At 38.7% G+C, this 22465-nt stretch overlaps 1 long non-coding RNA gene across 1 annotated transcript; it reads left to right on the top strand.

The window, feature by feature from the left end:
• The first annotated feature begins 207 nt into the window (after positions 1-207).
• Positions 208-19500, top strand: LOC147648178 (uncharacterized). Its single transcript, XR_015280823.1, has 4 exons — positions 208-312; positions 12717-12819; positions 12923-13020; positions 13829-19500. It is a non-coding gene; the product is annotated as an uncharacterized LOC147648178 (long non-coding RNA).
• The last annotated feature ends 2965 nt before the right edge of the window (positions 19501-22465 follow it).

The following is a 22465-nucleotide window of genomic DNA, read 5'->3' on the forward strand; positions in this document are numbered from 1 at the left end:
TCTATCACCATAGCTTTAACAGAAAAATATTTCAGCTTATAAAGCATCTCCTTAGTCTCTACCTTTTCTGAAGCTTCTTTTCTTTACTGTCTCTGATAAAGTCTCTTTACATGTTGATTACTCTCTTTTCCTCTCTCTGGATAAAAGGATTAATCTGCAAGTCTCATCTGGGTAAGGAAAAGGTTAAAATCTTGCCCAGGCTTTTGTAGATGGTTCTGTGATCTCTGCTGGTGCAGGAGCTGGAGCTGTCTGCGATAGAAGATTCTTCATGGCTGCTCTGGAGAGTGTGGTCCCTGCCTCAGCCTGCCGCAGGTCAAGAGCTTTTTTTTTTCCTTTCTTTACTCGGCAGTCTCTGGTGAATTCAGTCACAGCAAAACCTGCAGCCGAGCCAGGGACCGGCCTGGCCCGGCCAGAGCCCGGGGCAAGCCCCGCAGGCCCCATCTCCCAGCCGGGAGCTGCTGGGCCCAGCCCAGCCCTCACCCGGGCCGCATGGAGGCCTGGAGCTCTGTTACCTTTCACAGCCAGAAAACAAAGAGTACAAGAAATTCTCAGGCTTAGGTCTTAAGGTGGTGTTCACAGGTTGATCTCACTTTTCAATGGTCAAAACTGCTGTCAGTTCTTAGAAATGACCGATAATTGGTCAGGAGAAAAGACTCCCATCAGCCACCAGCAGCTTCAACTTCCTTAGCTCTCAAAACTATCTTAAAGGTAAAGTCACCCCATGACACTTGTGTCACTTGGTAGCGGTGAAAGGTGGTGTCGTGTGTTGAAGCTGGCTGTATGCCAGGTACGCACAAAAGCTACACACTCACTCCCCTGCTGCAACTGGACAGAGGAGAGAAAACTTAATGAAGGTTAAATTGGGTTGTGATAAGGACCAGAAGGGGTTGCTCACTAAATACCATTAAGTAGGCTCAATGAGCAAAATAGGCTCAACTTAGAGTAAATTTAAAAAAAAAAAAAAAAAGAGAAAAGAATGAATTTATTGCTAACAAAATCAGAGCAGGATAATGACAACTAAACTAAGGCCTTAGAAACCACCTTCCCTCCACCCCTCCCTCCTTCTCAGCTGCACCTCTTACCCCAGCAATGCAAGGAGACATGGAGTGGGGGTCATGATCAGTTCACCTCCCGTGGCTTCTCCTGCCGCTCAGGAAGAGGAGTCACTCCATTGCTGCACCACTGGTCCCCTCCCACAGGAGACACTTCTCTGTGAACTTCTCTGACGTGGCTCCATCTCATAAGCAGCAGCTCCCTGCTGCAGTGTGAGCCCACAGGGACAGTCCCAGGGGCAGCTGTCCCCCCCAGATTGCTGCAGCACAGGTCGCTCTTCCACTCAGCCTCAAGGACAGGCTGCTCCAGCACAGGAGCAGGGCCCTCTCTCCAGAGGTCTCCCACAGGATCACAGCTTCCTCACAGACATCCACCTACTTTTGTGGGGGCTCCTGCATGGGATGCAGGTGGATCTCTACATCCCCAGGACCTCCATGGGCTGTAGGGACACAGCTGCCTCACCATGGTCCTCACCACAGCCTGCAAACAAATCTCAGCTCCAGCACCTGGTGCACCTCCTCACTCTCCTTCTCCACTGACCTTGGTGTTTATCTCACATTGTTGCTTATCTCACATATCTTCAGCTTGCTTTTCTCTGGCAGGAGTTAAAACTGCTCCAAAACATTTGCTTTGATTCCCTCTTAAATATGTTATCATAGAGGTGATACCACCCTTTCTAATTGGCCCAGTATTGGCCAGCAGTATGCCCATTTTAAGAGCTATCAGGGATTGGCTCTGCTGGACATGGTGGAAGTTTCTAGCAGCAAAAACCACCTCTGGGGATCCCCCACTATCAAAACCAGGCCATGCAAAAGCCAATACAGCTAGTTCTCAAAACAAGGACAACCTAAACTATCCAGCTCATTGTCTCAAATTTTACGCACCCTAACTACACTGTTCAATACTATTAAATAATGAAAAGCCTCTATTTTATCTATTGTAGCTTCCCACAGACTTCAGAAACTGTTTGGTGATGGTGCATGAACCTTGCATTTCAGATTTGTAAAGCTTCCTCCCCATCACAAACAAGCAGTGTTATTCATAGGAAGCAGTACCTTCATGCATGGAATGTACCTTCATTAGTAGAATGGGCCATAGATCATGTCATGTTGTCTCTAACCTAGTTAGATTTTGACAGCAGACAGGTTCCAAAATCATAGGTTCACATTAGAAACCTTTAAAAACTCGTTAGCACCTGATAATTATTCAAACCACTAGAAATCAGAAAGCTCATTTCTGGTTCAGAACCAACTGTGAATATGTTCAGAAAAAGCTTTGCCTTTTCTTTCTCAGTAACAAAAGAAATAGCTTCTCTGAATATGAACATTTGGAGCTGATACAGAAAAAGACTACTTTTTTCCCGAGCATGAGGAATGAAGTCAATCCATCCTGTAACCAAGATGAAAAACTTAAAACTGAACTTTAACTCATTTCTTTCCTTTGGGACATCATCTTTTCCAGGCCATCTCCTCCTCAACATTCAACATCCCTCTGCCAGGTTCAGAAAACACTGCCTTTCTCTAAACTACATTTTTTTGGAAAACTTAGCTGGTTTTTTGTGGGTTTTTTTGGTTTGGTTTGGTTTTTTTCAGTCACCAGGTTTACATCCTTAAGTATGCCTTGCCAGCTTCATGGTCAGGACCATCCTCTATTGTTCTACCATTGCTGAGACCCAGTCTTTATTTTATTTTGAATGATACAAGGACCCAGCCCACACACTTGAACGAGTCATAAACAAAGTGACTGAAAAGTACCTTTCCCCACTCAATATCAAATGAAGAAAGGACCATTCCTTCAGCTTATTTAGCACTAGCTGTCCATTAAAGCCCCTGGATGGGATGACTGGACAATATTACACTCTAAGCTGGAGCAAAATTTTATAGGTCCCACTATTTGATTTTACTGTAATTCACAACTGAATCAAACTTTACTTAGCCGCATTTCCAATAGATTTAAGCCAAGTCTGGACAAATTTTTTTCTGAACTTAATTTTAACAGCACAACCATTTAATTTCATATCAGAAGTTCTATAAAAATATATTGTTCCAGTCTTTTTTCCATGCTATCTCCAGAATGTGGACAAAACCCTTCTAGGGGAAAAAAAAAAATCAGCAGCAAAATAAAATAATGACCAACCCTTAAAAAACCAAAATTGTATTTAAAATGTACATAAGGACAATCAGGGTTTTTTATTGCACCCCTCTTCTCATCAAACTTCTCTGAAAATGTATTTTCCATAATTTCTCTAACATTTTGTTTCTCTTTTCAGTAGAGATCATGAATTGCCTTTGACTACCTTAAGGAACTAACACAAGACAGTTACCATCAAAGTGGGGTTTTTTTTCAATTTGACCTCCAGTGTAAAACAAATACTAATCATAAAATTAATTATTCTGGTACTGTTTTCATGCACTGCACTTATCAGGACCTTCAGAGCTAAAAGGAACTTGTTGACCTAAGGAAGCAGAGATTATCACCATGGTTACATGGGACATGTTTACCTGTGTGGGTTAAGTACAGAGGCAGACGCATAAAAGACACTTACAGGCAATATTTCTTGCCCAATAATGTAGAGTTTGTTCCCCAAAGAATCAGTAATTGCCGTATCAGTAATGCATTGAGCACTTTTATTACAAAGTTTATGAGAATGCCACTTACATTTAAGGAAACTATCACTAAGGACATTAGCTTCTGTGCAACAGAAATTTCTTAAGCCACCAGCTCTGCAAACACAATTTTAGTGCCTGAGTAAAATATCTAGTTCTATTTTTTTGGCAGCTTATATGGCTTACATCACAACTTGCAATAAATGCTACAGGATCAGAAAGAAACTGGCCACACTTTGATCTTACCTGGGGAAAAGCGGGAATATTTCTGTGCTCTTCAGTGATGCACCAATTTCACCAGAATTTTTGATATGATGTGTATCCACATTCTGGGGAGCTACGTGAATATCTTCCCCTCATGAGTTCTCTCAGTCACTTCACCAGCCAAAAAGGTAGGCAGCAGCTTCTTTTCAGGGTGACCAACCTGGGATGTTCCATGGAGGCGTCCAGTGTTCAAAGGGGAAACATATCTCCTGTTATCTACCCAAAACCACATCATACTTAGCCAGTCTTGAGCATATTTGTTTATACAGGACAGCATCAGAGATAGTGTCTACATCAGTAAAATTAAACTTGGAAGAGTGGGCACTGGCAGCTTTAAACAGTCCATGTAGTTCAGAGGACACATCCAGGGATGGGCATCCACAGCTTCCCTGGGCAACCTGCTCCAGTGCCTCTCCATCCCCACAGTAAAACATTTTTTCCTAATATCTAATCTAAACCTATTAAAGGGCACAACTATACGGGAAAGTATGGGATTTGTTTGGTCAATAAAATGCAAGTGAAAATGTCTGAGAGGTCTTTTTGTACCTGCAGTAAATGTCATTAGAATTAGAATTAGAATTAGAATTAGAATTAGAATTAGAATTAGAATTAGAATTAGAATGTCATAGAACTGTTATTGTGGGGCAATGTTAACTATAGCAACTCAGTTATGAGGAGAATTTTTTTTCTCTACGTTTGACTGCATGTGCTTCCTTCATTTTATCCATTAGCCCTGTGAAATCCTCCGTTTTGGAGCACTTGATTTGAGATTGGGAAAACCATACAGGTGGTGCTGCCTCAGCAGGAAATTCACTCCTTTCTAAGGGACTAAAAATTATTTGCAGAAGAACTGAAAGAGCAATAAATATTATATGCTGATGGATATTTTTCAGAAAAGATAGGAATACTTTCAACAGACCTTGTCAGATACAATACGTTCCACACATCTACATTTTCTATGGCAAAGGGAATAGAGCTCTCCAGCTGCTCCCCTGGCAAGACTAAAGTTTTGTCTCATAAATTTAAATTATAGATGACATAATGGTGGAATGGAAATGGATTGCACCTAAAGAGATAAATCCAGAAAAAAACCCTGGAAGGAAGAAAAAAAAAAGTTTCTGACATACCACAGATCTTCCGTTTGTTGTGATATTCTTTTCAACTCAACACTTTGTGAAGCAATTTGTTTCTTTTTTAATTTCCCTCCACCTCCATGGAAAGTGATGAACATTTTTGTGAAGCTCACAGAGAGTGCTAGGTTGCAAATATAACAAAGAGCTTGCCAATGCCTGGGAGTCCTAACTGACAATATTTTCAGTTGTGTCAGCATTTAAGTATTGTTGTAGTGTTATCATTTCATGGCATAAAAAAATAACATGGAAGCATTTGTGCCAAAAGCTTAATGTTTCACTGAAAGCACACACCAAGTATCCATAGGTACTTTTGTGTTCTTTGCCAGAACATCATTTTAATATGAACCATTCAATGGTTTTTCCATTCACTCGTGAGAAACTCTACATTTTAATTTAAACCAATAAGACAAAAAGCACTGGCAGGTTTTCTGCATCTGAGACTGATGGGGAATAATGAGAAAATTGTTTGATAAACTGCAGTACATTGGAATGATTTGACAGCCTTGGAAACGAGATGGTCTCAGGTCTGGAGCCTGATGAAGGTTCTGTTTTTTTTCCACACAATGAACTTGTCACTTTTGTAAAATGTGCACAACTACACAACAAATTTATCAACCTGTGTCAATGATAAAGCAAAGCCTTGTAAGTAGAGACAGAAGAAAAAGAAGACTAAGAAAGGCAGAATATTACTCAGTAATGGGTAAAATATTCGGTCCTATTTCTTGAATTCGGTGAAAATGATATCTGATGATCAAAAAAGGAAATCAGAGAAGTGCTGTGAATTACCATATCACTGGGCATTAAACATTTGAAGGCATATCAAACTTGAGAGGCTAGTGGAAATAAAATCTGAAATTGAACAAAGTGAAAAATACACATGCTTCAGGCTGCATTCAGACCCAGATGATTGTCATTCTATACAAATATACTAGGTGTGAATTATAGGAATTTATTTCTATAGTTAACAGTTATAGTTACTGTTATTAAACATATCTTTTTATTTTGGATAATCCAGCATAAATTCATCCAGCTGCACTCTGACAAACATCAGCTCTTAGGTGAGGGTAGAAGTAGCATTTGTTCATTACTCAGAACTCTCTGATCTTTTGGAAACTCTGCACTAAATTATACTGTAGACTTTCCTAGCAATTGCTACAATGATCTTAGTGGCAGCTCAGGACCAAGTGGCAGCAACAAGTGAAACCAAAATTCTGGCCCAAGGACTTAAACTGCAGAAACAGATGCTGAAAGAAAATTTGTGGGAAACAAACACATTTTTGTTTCCTTACATTTAGGCCTGGTCAACAAGAGCATAATGAGAGAGATCTGATAACAAAAGACTTGATATAAGTGCTATGCACTAATAATGCCATATATAAAGAATGACAAGATAACAGCAGAAATTTGTCTTTTGAAAATTTCTTCCTCCTCCCTGTATTTTGTTCTTGTCTCTACACAGAGTGACCATTCTGTCTTCTCAGTTGTTGCTGCAACCTCCCAGCAAGAGTATGGGGAATTCAAACTCTACATTCTTTAAATGGAACAAATCCATCTTATAAAATAATAATAATAAAAAATAAAATATAAAAAATTTTTGTCATTAGGATCTTCTCCATGATCTTCCCAGGGGCAGAGGTGAGGCTCAATGATCTGTAATATGATGTGGATGCAGCAAGGTGATATGTCAGTGACTACTAAAGCCTCTGCCATGCTGGTTGTTAGGTTGTTTATAAGTGGCCAAACCCCCACAACAGATCAACTTTAAGTAACAGCTACCTGGCATATTTCAGGGCCCTGAATAGATAGGATTGTTCTTACAGCAAGGTTCTTGATGAATACAAAACGTGCTTTTACAAATATTTTTCTCACTTAGAATTTTTCTGCTTCCACAAATTTTTCTGCAACCGGACTTATTTTCTAGGAAATATGTGAAAAGTAGACAAAAAAAGTGAGTGTAAACACATTAAATGTGAATTAGCTTAGAATTTATTGATTTAAAGAAATGCACAGCAATTTCGTACAGCACTTGCCTGGCAATGACTCTTAGAGCATTCAAATCAAATATAGAAGACTACATGCAGATGCCAGTTGTTAAGGTGTCTAACACCTGACTTTTCAGGATAACCACTGAAAAAATTAAATTGGAGATTATAAAGGACTACATTTTAAGTCTTATGAGACCTACTGCTACAATTAGGCACATGGACTTGGGACTTCAGGGGAATTTTGCATATGTCTATCTGAATGGGTTGAGATGAATTCCACCTGCCTCAAGCCCAAGACAGTTCCAGCCTAGGATGCCGTATCACTGCAATAGCTCTGCCAGCACTTACTTCGAGCACACTGTGATATTCATTTGTTAATCTAGTTTCCAGACTTAAATTTTTTTGCATGCCACCACAAAACACTCCATTGCCAATAGAAAATATACCTTTATAGACCTCAAATCCCTGAAAGGCAAACAGAAATCTAAAACCCCTCTTCTTACAGCCTAGGTAAATACTACACACTGAGCTGCCACAACTATGTTGTTAAAAGACTGACCCCTGCTTGTTTATTGGGAACAATTCACACTGGACTCCAGAGTGGTAAACCTAAACAGAAGTAAGAGACACTCTCTGGTGTTAAGACTATTATCTCTCATTTCTGTCAAACCAGCATGACAATAGAGCACTTCATGTTCTTAAAAAAAAAAAAAAAGTATAGTTACTAAATGAGCAACTGTTTAAACAATTCTTATCAAATATACGTATCCACCTAATGCACTCAATGCACTCATTCAGCAGCTTCTCCTGGTTCAGCCTGTTGTGTCTCTCCATTGGCTTCTGCAGAGTTAGGCTGAAATGTGATGTTTGAAAGGAAAACTGTGTTACCCTGCTAAACTCAAGGGTGGTAAAGCTCCAAAAGCAGTTAGCAAGGCTTGTTCATAGCCTCATTCATCTTCTTTACTGCTTTTTATCCAAAACCAGTAAGTTCACAGCAGTTTCTGACATGCTGCCGAGGCAGCAGCCTTAGAAACAGAGCACGCTCCAAACAAAAGCCCCCAAAAACACCCCCAAACCGGTATGATGCTGCCTAAAAGAGAAATAAGTCACTAGGCTCTCCAGAATGGGAAAACATGCTTCAAACTTCTTAGAAAGCTACAAGTCAGAAAGAGAAAGTGTACTGCTGGCCTACATGAGAAGTCATTTGCACCTGGCAGAGGCAGAAGAGTTTAAGAGTCACAAAAGCCTGATCTATGGGAGTGTTCTTTTGTCTTGCAAATGGTACTGAGGATTGGAGTTTTGTCAGCTTTGACATAAAGCTGTGAATCACAGGTTCCTGGTGTGTGCAGCTGTGACAGGGAGCTTGTCAGCAGCAGTATCTGCACCAGCATACACTGCTGTTTTCCTGGCTAGGTTGCTGAAGGTGATTAAAACTAGTTTTAACATTCCTCCTCTTTTCCCCTCTTCCACCATCTTCCCCTTGCTTCATTCTCTCTAGTATTAAACAACTATTTTAAGACAGAAAAGAAGAAATAAACTGCAGGGAAATCTTGTTTGCTCATTAGGCTTTGCACACTATTTTCTGACTAATTTCTCCCTCGACCATCTTACAGTCACTGTAAATCTTATAATAAAGAATGAGCATAAGTGAAACCTTTGATGATTTTTAGAATTTTTTAATATTTCTAAAAGAAACACAGTGGTACCCGGAAAAGCCCTGGATACAATCACTATGACTTTTCAGTGGCTATATCTCTGATTTTGCTTTAATTAACCGCACAGAGGGTCTGCACGGTATTTGGGATGGTAAGTTAAGAATTTTAATAGTTTGGGCATATGCAATTTACATTTACTGCCTCTGATGTACTGTGGTGTTCAGTGCATGGTTTCTCAGAAGGGACATTTATGATTCCATTGTGCCAGTTATTTCTTAAATTAATAAAATCTGTGGTTGGGATGCTCATACTAGCTTTTTAGAATCAGAAACAACACAAAAAGTTTTGAGCATGTGAAGTGAAAAGATAGATCAGCATCTACAGAGACGATCCATTTATGCACAGCTGAACTTGGAATGAATGTGGCACACAGGGGTTAATCTCCTACCCAAAGTGTCAGGGATCTTTTCACAGGAGTAAACTGCAGATTGCAAAACAATTACCTTAACTAGCTCCTGATGTGCTGTATCACACTACATTCAAATCTCCATCTGTGGTGTCTGCAAGTTCACAAAATGGATGTTTCAATGCAAAAATAAATATGATGTAGCTCTGTGACAGTGACACAGAGATTTTTTTCATATTATAGGCCCAGTCATTTAATCTGAAAGATACTTCAAGTTTGTGTAAATACCACATAATGCATAATTTGCAGCTCTAAGAGAGTACACAGGTGTAGTTTTCAATATTATCGAGCTGGACTCGAAATTATTTCTCAAAGTATTGTTCTTTTCCTATCTTGTCACACCGGGCTGCTATTCATTGTTACAGAGTACCCATATACTACTCCAGACATGACTGCATTTTCAAAGAATGAAATACTTTTAATACAGCAGTATTTATAGTACAAAGGCTTGGATAACCACATGGTACGTGTATATCATGCCACAAAACATTATTGACCCATGAAGCAGAGGCACAAGTTTTTGTGCAAGTCTCTGTCCTCAATGCTTCTTTTTTGGTGGAGTCATAGCGCCCCAAGTCCCTCCCCTCATTCTTGAATGCTTGACTAAACTGGGGAAGAGCAGTGGCAATGTTACCAAAAAGCTATCTAGCAGCAAATTCATCATGAGCCAATAGTAGCTACTAAAAATCTACCAGAGTCACTGAAGTGTAAAACAATTAAGTTGACTGCTACAAGGAGATTATAGAACTAGACAGCCTGATAAAGCCACCACTACCTTAGGCCAAAGCAGAAGACAGTTAAAGAAGTAGTAAAGAAAGATGTTACTTTAAAGGTAGGGAAAAAGCAGAGACCAGTAATGAGGGTTTCAACTGAGCAGGGAACATTATCTTGATAGAAAAAGAGTAAAACAGAGAGTAAAGGGAAAAAAGGGGTTTGATGAGAGGAAGAAGGGAAAAAAAAATAAGGGGAGGAGAAAAAGAATCTGTAGGAAAAAAAGACAATGTGGGAATCTTCTTGAATGGAACAATAATACAAAAGTTCCAGGGTGACCCCTTTCAAGTGTCTGGATGCTGTCTCTAAAAGCACAGACAGTTCATTTCATGGCCACATTTCTAGCAATATCGTCCTATTTACTCATTTTAATCTGATATGGTCCTCCTGAGAAGTCTGAGAGGTAACAACAGAGAAGTGAGTCTTTCTATAATTGAATAGACACTGAAACAAAATAACCTGAATGGACCCTGCATGTTTTCTGGGCTTTGGGGTTTTTATGTTTTTTCTGGGTTTTTTTTGTTGTTTTTTTTTTTTTTGTTTTTTACCTGTCTGAATTCTATTTCTTCCAAGTTTAAAATTTGCAAGAGCTAGAGGAAAGAATAACCTATGTTCACAGTATCAATACCTTTCATTGTGACAAAATATATTTCTGCAAATGTACATTTATTTGAAATACAATTTTTGAAGAATCCTGATAATACTTGGCTAAAATTATCTCTGGTATAATTCCACTGAATTAAAAGAGGCTGCAGAGGGAGGGGATGAATTTGCCTCCTGGTATTATTGGTGAAATATAAAAGAGTTTTATGTCAAGATGTTTTTTATGAACTTGAATCCAGTTTCTAATCATCCAGATTGCCCTGTACAATAAACTCTTGATTATGACTGCTGGCGTTAACAGTAATAAGACAAGATGATGTGCAGCACAATTTTCTTCATTCAGCTTTTCATTCTTCCATTGCTCCTTAAAAGTCTCCCCATCTTTCTGTCAGTTTTGCTTAAAAGTCATGTAAAATTAGATATTATCAATCAAGTCACACATTCTCAAGTGCAAAAACATTATTTTGTTGATTGCCATGTAGCTTTGTGGGATGAATTTGTGCAGTTCCACTCCTTGTTGGGGAAAGTTGGCTCTGTCTTGCTCATGCAACTTTCAGCTGAACTGAGAGCAAAGGAGAAAGCACCAACTTGCCTTTGGTTAAAAGCAGCCATGTGGAGAGTGATCGAAGACCCTTATCTACATTCTTTACACTCTGTATCCTCAACCATGTGCACTTCTCTCCACTAACACTAATTAAACCAAGGAGGAAAAAAATTAGATGTTTGCACTCTAAAGATAAATTTATTTCAAAAGAGAGTAGTTTACTGGAAAGATAATCAGCAAAAGGCTTTCATTTTGAAATCACAGCCTGGCTTTCTGGTTTGGGCTCAGGATCTGGAAACCTTTCAGCCCTTGTTCTGTTTGGTTTGTCAATATCAAGAGTTCATTGTAGACATGAGAGCTCAAGTCTGGAAATTACTGTAGAAATCCTAGGATATGCATCCAAGAACAGTGTAGCTAATGGGATGTATCAGTATCCTGCTGGGAACTACTGCTTCCAATAAGAAAAATATGTGGGATTTCAGGCACTGGGGAGTTTATCCTCTCTATTTCAAGCATCTCTCTGGTGTCTTTACTCAGTCAGCAAAATGACATTTTTCTCTGTCTGGGTGTGAAGTTCATCCAAATTTTTTATTTAGTCCTATACAAAAATCTTCAATTTCTGTAATACCAGAGGCATTTATGTGGCTGATATTTTAAATGGATATGTGGAAAACCTTCTTCTCTTCCAAATAATTAAAACATCATAATTTTCTTCAGTAACAAAATAGGCTAAAGATGGAGGCACTCTTTAGCAAGCCCAAATATAGTCAATAGGATAAATGGGGGAAAAATAATTAACAAAAAGAACAGGGATGAGAAGACCAACAAGATCTCTAGGAGTTTGTGGTAGCTAAAAGGATGCCTATACCTCTGTGAGAAGTTGGTATGAAGAGAGCTCTGCCTATAATGCAGGTCCTGTGAGAGAACATACCATCTCTGTCTTTAGAGGAAATCAGTTAGCTGACCAGTGCCTGTGGGTCTTTCAAGCTAACTTGCCTGATTTTTGGAAAAAGGGAAACAAGGGCCTGGAGTTTAAAATTCCAGCACAACTGCTTTTGAACATGACTTGGAAGGATGCACCAATCTACAGTCCACCCTCTCTTAACTCCCCCCACACTGCAGGTTGGTGTCACAAAATGCTAAGGACTGTTCAGAGGACCCTTAGGCTACCTCACACATCCCAGGAGCTAGAGCAGGTCATGGCTTATCTGGCCCTGTGACAAAGGCAGATTTCCACACTTTTGCAGAGTAAGAGTTGTGTCCAAGATGAGGGTCAAACAACAGTATGAGCTCCCCTTGGCCTCAGGCAGGTGGAATGGGATTAGGAGAAGCAGCCACTACTGCTGCATTTGTGTAACCTTAAAACAGCCCAGATCAAAGCTGGTTCCCAAACTAATTCTTCTACTTCTCTCTTAAGAAAGGCACATCACCTTGAATAAAGAGGATTTTCTGGGGGGTGTGGAAAAGGTGTTCATGTTATATACAGAATTATCAACCTTCTTCAAGCCATAAGCATTGGCTACATGATGAAATAGGCCAGTTTCTAGCAATTTCTATGTCATAACAGAGCATAGATAATTTTAAAGTAATCTAAATGTCTCTGCAAGTTTCCAACATTATATGTTCTCTTTTGCAGAGGAAGCAGAGATTTGATCCCCAGCTGCCCATGAACTGATGACTCCCCTCAAAAACCTCTTTCTATAGAGAATTTCAGACAGTTATTGCAACACTCCCTTTCAGTAAGTGACCTCATGTACATGGCATTTTTCCTTCAGAGCTAACTGTTCATGGTGGAGGCACAACTCTCTACCAAAAAAATTTGAATTAATTCTTCCCTTTGAGGGTGAAGAGGTCCTGGCTCAAGTTGCTGACAGAAGCTGTGGCTGTGCCATCCCCAGAATTGTTCAAGGGCAGGTTGAACAGGTCTCACAGAGCAACAGGTGAAAACAAGATCTTTAAGAACCCTCCCAACCCTAAACATTCTGTGATTCTATTGTACATATGCATTTTTTTGACATATATAATACACTATATATATACAAATGCATGTATAAACGTATATGTATGTATGTATTTTTTCATATATGCACAGTAATTTACTGGGCAGTGCAGGGAATTTGGTTAATCTCCTGAAGGATTTCATTGCTTAGGAAAGAGGTAAGATAAACCATTTAGCAAATGATATGGCATACTTCTAAAAGCATAAAGAAATATCCTTCAGAACCAGAAAGGGAGATTTGCAACCTGAATAATGCAAGAAGGAAAAGAACTTACTTCAAATCTAGACTAATCACATGCACACTATGATTTGTTACTTTACATTCATTCCCCTCATTCCCAAAATATTATTAATGCATAGAAATACCTCACTAACTGAATAATGGGTATATAGTGCACAGAACCTGAGAATCATAGAAGCATAGAACAGTGTGGGGCACTAACACAACAGCCTTCACACAAAGAGTGGTGGTTGTGTGAAATGTCTAAAGGTCTAAACACATATTAACAGCACTAAAATATACCACAACCCCTCTCCCACCCAAACACAGTCTGCTTCTCTTGTAGGAGCACTAGTGTTGCTGTTGGCTCAGATGGTACAGGAGGAAAACATAGATATAAGGTCCAGGAGTGACATGACTGTACGAGTACAGAGATGTCTGATGTTTAATGGAGAAAACTGGAGCTTAATGGAAAAAATTAATTACTGAGTTATGCTGAGCTGCCTTTGTCTCCTTTCTCATCCTCCAGGAGCAGGATATAAATCTTAAGGACATCAGCCCAAATGAAGACCCCTCCCACAATCTACCTCCCCTTCTGCAGTGAGGAGGGCTGGACCTTAAGGTCTGGTTAAGGAAAGCAGGTGTCACTTCAGCAACCTGGATGGTGTCACCTTGGTTTATGTGAATCAGGAGCATTTCAAATGTAAGCATTTCATTCTAATGACACTTTATGTCAATTTAAAACACTACTGGTAAAGTAGTTACAACATACTTTGCACTAGCAATTCCCAACCTTGTGTTTTATATTTTTGTTTGTGTGCACTTTCAAACACTGGAAGTAAATGTTTTTCATTTTCTGAAAGTTATTTCATTAATATCATCTTTACTTTCTGTTATCTGAATGTAGCTGCTTTGTTTGGTGGAAGATCCTGCACAGCTTCCCAGTGACATAGTGAGTACAAACTTTGACAGCTTTGAAAGTACAGGATTTTCTTTTAAAAGGTACATTTGACCCTCCTGAAAATGGAGCCATGTGAACATCATGTGTCATCTTCAGAGCTAGGTGCAGTAGACCTTTGCATGGGCATGTTTTTGTGGTACCATGCATGTGGCAATGCCCTTTCATGGGCCTTTGATACCATGGGAACTTTGCACAGGAGCAAAACACATCTGATAAAACATTACCTGATGCCAGGTCTTCTCCTCCTTGTCCTCACACCTTTGTGTGAGCCAAACCTCCTAGCCAAAAAGAAGAATTTCACTAGTTTTTAAAAATGTTACTCTCTTTTGACTGTTCTCAGGATTGGCCTTGGTGAAAGAGGCATTGACTCTTTCCCCTTGAAATCAGGAGGGAAAGCAAGAATTTGGCATAGCAAGGGTTAATATGTCATGAGAAAATAAACTTATTGTCGACCTTTTTAATGCTTCCAGGTGGACCACTATCTGACATGCCACTGAAGACACCCTTGTTTATTGACATTTATATTTTCTTTACAGGAATAGTCACACTCTCCAGTCACTGGCTTTCTTGTGGCTTTCATGCTGAGCCTGTGAGAACAGGATGTTCAAGAGCTGTCCCATATGGTGACGTGCTGTCTATTGTTCAGACAATTGGCTTGGAGTACTGGTTGGCTTTCACTTTTTGCTTTGAGCTGGTTATGGCTGAAACTTGCATCAGCTGCTGGGCTGGGTAGAGAAAATGTGTCTCAGTGACGGGCAGATCCTCAAAGGGGCTCCTTTTCATTACATGAATTTAACACATGTGCAGCAGTTAGATTTGTTTCTGTACTAGGGGCATCATGGTTCAAATTAGAGGAATATTTTAAGATCATAAGAATATAATTCCCATCTAAAGCAGTTGTATTTTTAGTTTCATTATATTACTTACTTATTTCAACACATTCGTGATTTGTCCAGGGTTTTGGTTAATGTGCCTATTTATACATGCTTTTCAAGATGATTGTTATGTGTAGATTTACCAGTTATCTTGATTAAGCTAGTTTTCATGTATGTAAGTCTACTAGGAGCATCCACATACACAGCCAAATGGTGAGACAAAAGTTGTCTTTATTAAATGGAATAGAACGGAAAAAGTGGGGGAGATCAGGCTGACTATATTTGCTCCAACCAATAATTGTTTACTTTCTCTTCCGGTAAGAGGTCTTCCACAACTTTTCCCTGCTTCTTTCTAGATACAAAGAGAAGTTGCAGTGTTGTAACACATATGAAGCTGTATAGTAAAACTATTCTCTGTTCTGGGCAAGGGCATAAATAAAGCACACAGAGTTTATTAAGTAACACAATGTTAAGAACTGATAGTTATGAATTACTTTCTGACCCCTGTGAGTGACCAAAAGATTGATGGTCTCTACAATTTTTTTCCTAGTCATTTTAGATTTCTTTATCTGTACTACCAGTGAATATTCACAGCCTCATCTAGTTTGTCTGCCACTGTCTGTAAACTAGTTTTAGCTTACAGTGTATTTGGTTTATACAGCATGAAAAAAACCCCATGAATCTATAAACCTGTTCCTTAAGTATACTACACTTGGCAGAATTTAAGGGTTATGAATGCTCTTTGCGTTACAGGGTCCAAAGTGTTTGGTACCCTGTAAGTTTTAAAAAAAACATCAAAAAATAATAAAACACACATACACATACTACTTAATAAATGCACTAAAATACCAGAAATTGTGTCTCACTCAATAAGACACACAGAGATGACCTCATTAGCTCAAAACAAACCCTAAAAACCCAAGCCCCCCAACATGTAGGCAGTATTTTCTTGCCCATTTTTTTTCCCATTACACTCACAGAATCAAATGCTGATGGATGGTTTCACCAGCACCTGCTGAAATGTGCACAGCAGAGCTGCTGTTTGCAAACTTGAACAGTATTTTGTCCCTTTTTTATGCAAGATCACATTGCCTAATTATGTAGGGGCTTTCTAGTCTAACGTGCTCTTCTCAGGAAGACTTTTGTGGGATGCATGGGGGTGGTGGCATCTTTGCACCACAGAGCTCCAGTGCAGAGTCCCTGGAGGCATGGCATGCAGGTTTGGGGAGACTTGTATGAGCAGGATTATTAAGTACACGCTCTATTTGAGCAGGCAGGCACGCTGGATCTCTTTTCTCTCAACTCATTATTAATGGAGTCTGTGTGTTGGGATGGGGGGACTGACTGAAATTACAAATGAGCTAATTTCCTTTTGCAACTCCACATCAAGAACAGAGAAGTTTGTAACACTTTTTTCTTCCCAGGCAGACTCCATGCCCCAAGGAGCATTTTTAAGGGTTGCCCCCCTCTCCATGCTCTCTTTGTGTCTCTCCTAACTCAAAATTTCAATGGCACTGCTGTGGAGGGAAATGCTTGCTAAAATAAAACGTGATGCCTGGAAGAGAAAGTATTATCCAAATCTAATTATTAGACACTCCAAGCATTTTGAGAGTCAGAGATCCTACTGAGATGGCAGAGTGCCTCATAAGTAATGCAGCAGGCAGGTCTTATTTCATTTCTGGGAGACTGTTCATCTGTGGCTACAAAGAATTTTTGATAAGTTTGCACATGAAGATAAACCATTATCATTTTGGTGTCGCTATCAATTCCCACTTAGCAAGTACCAATGATACACCTCACTGCACAGCATATGAAGTGTACCCAGCTTGTAACTACTGCAGTAAGAGGGTAAATATTGTGCTGATTAGTGCCATGTCACTAAGTGCATGGAAGACGACAATGATAGGAAACAGTTGTAACACAAAATTATACATAGATTTTTTTTTTCCAGTTTTTGAAGAGGAGAGAAGCAACATGGTGCAGTAAACTTAGAGATGCTACCCTGCTGACCTTAGTAGTAGTAGTCTCAGATAAGGTTTTTTAGGCTAGTGATACAAAATCAGTGCTGAACATTTTTAATGGGAACAACTGAAATATGACCCACACTCAGCAAAGCACCAAAGACCCTAATATGAATGACCCAATTTAATATTTTAAGGCCATTTTTTTTAGCCTTTAGTTAATTTAGATTCAAGCTTGCACCATTGATTGGTTGATGGGAGGAAAGCATGTAAATGTTCTCATGTATGGAAATGTGTAAAAGTTTGATTGTGTGTGCTGTAATAAATTGATATGGAAATATTTTGTTTTAATACTGGCAAAAGTTAATTGGGCAACTTGTGCCATCTGAACTCAACTATTACAACCAAGGTGACTTCCTTTTATTCTGATCCTATACTTTATCCAGATCCACCTTCCTCCTGTAATGTTCTTTCAGTATTGGTATTGTACTGTTAAGAGGGGACCTGCCAGTGGTATGTGTTCTTAATTCTGTTTTGTGTTTTTATGTTCTTTTACCCCAACTATTTTAGACTTTTTGAGAACAATCTCATGGTCTACTCCTACATCCTCCATTTCTGGAGGCCACAGCTGTAGTCTGACAGGACACTCTGATTCCTGGTACTGTTATACAAAGGAAAGACTTAATGGCTGATGTGGCCTCTGGAGGAAACGAGACAAACTCTAAATGGTATATTCAGTTCTCAGCTGAACAAATCACATGGGAGTATAGGAGTGGGGCTGGGAACTCCCTTCTCCATTCTCACAGCGATTGCTCCAAAGGATGCAGCTCAAGCACACTCCTTCAGAGGTGCTGGAAAATGTTCCCTGCATACAGAAGACAATGGGATAGCTAGAAAATAGAAGGATAGAAATTCACAGGAAACCAGGTCAAACTGGCTTCCAGAGCTGCTCCTGCTGCATTCAGTTATGGATTTTAAGACCTTTGGATCATCAAGATGAGAGCTTTTCTGATCAGAGCTTTTGGGTTACTGAAGGAATTTTGGAACAGTGATAGAGAAGTCTAACAATATACTTCTAGTTCACACTAATACTGATAAATTGAAATATTCAATACCATTTTCTAGCACAACTGTGAGTTAAAGTGCTCCCAGTAACATAAAAATTGCCAAAGTGCACCTTCACAAAACATAATAGTCATAATTTTTCAGTAAATTAATATGGAAAATGTAAAGGAGAGCAGATTGTTTTCTGTATCAACAGTTCACTGAGAAGATTGTTTTAATTACAAGGCTCTCACATCTTTTTATTTTAGGTGTCTTGTTGAGGTTGAAAAGCCATTAGTGTCTCAATGTCTTGCAAAGCTTCCTCTACAATTGTATAACAGCTACGTAGCAGTTATATGAAGCATACCATTTAAACAAAATTTAAGTCCACAATTACTCTGTTAATAAAATGTAAATTTAAAAATACATGCAACCATCATGAAGATGGAACATTTAATTCTCACTTAGCTTCCCACAGAATGAAGGGTTACTTTGGTAAAAGAGATAAGAAGACGGCAGTAATTGCTCTTATCTGCTGTTTTGTGGGTGAAAATAACTTCTAAGACTTTAAATTCTGAGGCCTAAATCAAGTGTTCATTTTATCTAGCTGTAACTTCCCTGGAACATTAGAAGGAACAATTAGCATATATCTACCTGAGTATCTTAAGTTATGGTTAATGCATGGGAATGGTATTCTTAATTTTACTGCTTTGAAAATATATCCCCTGGAGAATAAAAGAAAGACTTTCGCATTCTCAATAACAGTGAAAAAGGAAGAGCTTGATTTATTTACTTTCTCTTTTGTGATAAACTTGTTCTTTTTGGCACAAATTCTCAGCAGTAAGTATATAAAAAATAAAATTAAAACCAACCAAACAAATAAACAATATAAACATGATTATAATGATAAAAAGGATTTTTGGGTATTCTGGAACTCAGTGGAAATACTAGTCCAGTGTGCCTCAGCCAGAAGACGGTAGAGACACGGGGTTTCTTCCGACAAGGCTATTCTTTGATGACTGTGTTTTGCCATAAACCTTCCTGGGACCATCACTGTAATGGACAGGAAAAATATATGAGTCATCCTGGAGAAGCAACAATGCCAGCCAGCAACCAACACAAGGAAGGTTTTCTGATGCTGGAGCAGTTGGAGAAAGGGCTGCAGAAGGCAGGACTGGGTTTATAACCCAAGGAAGATAGGTGACATCATCCAGAAAATGAAGATCCAGTACTGCTAGGAGTAGTTAGGAACCAGTGAGCAATACGAAAATAAAGAGGTAGCTTTTGTCACTCCTGACCCCCACACTGACAACAGGGAACATTCCTCAGCAGGGAGACTGGTATCAAATTTCCAGACAAAGGGAGAAAGAACAGAAAAGGGAATTTGAAGAATTAAGCCTCAGGGAACAAGATCACTCTTGTAACCCAGAATTAGAGGAGCCTAAGGGGCTTTCACATCCCAAACCCATCTAACACCAAGGGTAGCTGGATGAATTCAAGAGCAGGAACTTTTTAGCAGCTGTCTGAAAATCTTAGCCATATGTATCTGTTACCTCCCTTTATAGCAGCTGCATAGAAACTGGTAACTTGAATATTTGTTATTGTCTTTGAACAATATACATGTTGGGAAGTCATTCCACTGTTTGGGGAAAGAATCTGATGCCTTTATTTCTTATTAGTACCAGTCTCTCCTGAAATAATGTCTTTTTTACAAGGTGCACAGTCCAGGTCAGAAAAACATTTAGCAATTTTGATGTAAGTAAGATGTAAGAATCTAACTTATGCCATGTTCTTAAAAAGAATTTATAAACCTAAGTCATAATTTATTTAATCCTGTATGGTGTGACTGGGAAATGGTGAAGGTGAGTGAGCTATTCATGCTGCTAAGGAGTCTTCATTATAACTCCAGTTGTTTGTTTAGTGTTGTCCTTACCTACAAAGATCAGATCAGATCAGCTATTCACATCTTCCAAGGAGTTCAGATCTCAAATTTTGAGGAAGAATCTTGCTTTCAGCATCCTACAGGCTGAAAATTTAAAAACAGGGGCATCTTCTATTATGTTTTCCTGTTGATCAGTAAGTTATTAACCTCTGTCTCCTAACAAACTGTGGTCAGAATATCAATCAAAACATTATTTTTTATGAAGATTGTTTAACTAGTCCCCACCATTTTTAACATTCACTATCCACTCAGAAAGAATTTGCATCTAAAAAGTAAATGCTTCTACGTTTTTGTGATGTCTTATATTTTTACCATTAAAGATTACATCAAAATATTTCTGTAAAAATAAATTTTTTAAAAGTGTTAAACCATATTATTTCCTGTTTCGCCTGTATTATGGAACCTCACCCACAGAAAAAATTAGCTATTTCTACTTATTATGCACCACCATAGCCTGTGTTCCAGATCAGGGTAAACTCAGTGGGAAGAAATGACTGAACACTGTATGTGGAAAAAATAGAAACAGTGAAAACAAAAAGTTTACTGCAGTAGCTGGTCTGCAGTAACTTACAAATTACTAACAACTTATGTAAGTTTTACATGCCTATTCCATCTGCTATTCATTAAAAAAACACGTTTCCATGGTAACTGCCACATGCCATGGTATTTATGCTGCTTCTGATGTACAAAGCATAGTTTGTGTAGGAGTGTGTGTATGTATATGATGTGGCAGCTGTCGTCTCTGCCATTTTGTTGCTGTTCCAGAAAAAAATAAAGCAAGTAGTGGCTATGAATACTCATTTGAGTAACGATACTCACACCCATTTGACTAAGGGCCCACACAGAGCTCCACATGGTTATCATCTGACCAACCCACACATGGGGTGTTCTCACAAGGGGGCAGAGCTGGGTGGGCTACCTTTAAATATAACACTGCTATCTGTCACCGAATTAACAGTCTGGGAGGCAAAAAGATAACCATATTTTTAGTGGCACACAGAAAACAAAGGCTTTCAGAATGACCCTTTTCATCATCCTTTTAAAAATATAAATGGGAAACAGCCCAAATGGCTCTGCCCTTTAGAGAAATACAAATTTACCATGTAATAGGAAAGGAGGAAATTCAAAGTACTTCCCAATATTCCTCTTTCCGCTCATGATTTTAAATAGAGTACTTGCTGAAGATGGACAAGCTAGTAAGAGTAAAATAGACACAATATTTTGTCCAGTTCTTAATTGGTACTGAACCTCTCATATATTAATAGTATAATGACATTTTCATTATATTTGCTGTGCATTCAACTTTGATATTTCAGACAAAAAATATCCTTCAAATGGCTATTAGCATACCTTTTTGTCTTTATTTATATAAATCAGTGTCTATTAAGAACTTCAAAGACACGGTTCTATGAGATGTCTTGTTTGATACCTGCCTGAAGAAACACTTAGTTTCACATTTGTATTCTATACTTTCATACAGATATGCAGCTTTCCAGCTTAAGCCAACTCCCTTCATTTTTACTGAGCTTGCTTGTCACTAAGAATCAGCAAATAGATATTTCAAGCTCATGAATGTTATCTGAGCTCAATGGTGACTGGTTCCAAAGGCAAAAATCCACCCAGAAAATCACTGAACTCTTGATTCTTCGTTATTGTGTAGATTAATTAAAAAATAAAAAATAAAAAAAATTGAGAGAATCTGAGGAAATTGTTTGCATACCCTCACATACAATAATTGAAATAATTCACTACTTAAAGGAAAACTTCTGCTTAGTGTAATATGTGTACCTACACAGTCAGACAACTGAACAACCACCTTTACCCAGTGCCATGAAATAACCTGTTTTCATTAAAACACAGCTACAGACTGATTAAAAACATCAGATGGAAGGAAGGGGCGGTATCAGTGACACTGGCGATTAGAGATTAGAGAAGCAGCCTGTCTGTATTTATTAGCCTTCTTGCACACTTCTTGACAATGACAAATCAACAAACCATATCAGAGTCATGTATTACAGGAAATGAACTGAAGCATCTTGAGCAGAGCCATTGCCTGCACACCTTCAGCTGACTTTCAGGTGTCCCAGATTCTTCAATTTCAGAAGAAGTCTGTAGATTGGAAATCATGATATACAGCTGTGCAAAGATTACAAGGATGCAAATAGGTGATTTTTTTCAGTAGAATGTGTTTGCTCCTTACTGAAAATATCTCAGATGTGTATACTGAGCAGAATAAAAAACAAGAATTACTTATTCATGTCAAGGAGATATCAGGCCTCAGTCTGCATAGCTTTGCACATAGTGGAATCATTTATAGCCTTAATCGTAAGTGTCTATTAAATTCTTTTCCTCATCAGAATTTTCTTTCATATTTTCATACAGA

Source organism: Cyanistes caeruleus, chromosome Z (assembly GCF_971803275.1).
Source record: "Cyanistes caeruleus chromosome Z, bCyaCae1.hap1.1, whole genome shotgun sequence".
Classification (NCBI taxonomy): Eukaryota; Metazoa; Chordata; class Aves; order Passeriformes; family Paridae; genus Cyanistes; species Cyanistes caeruleus.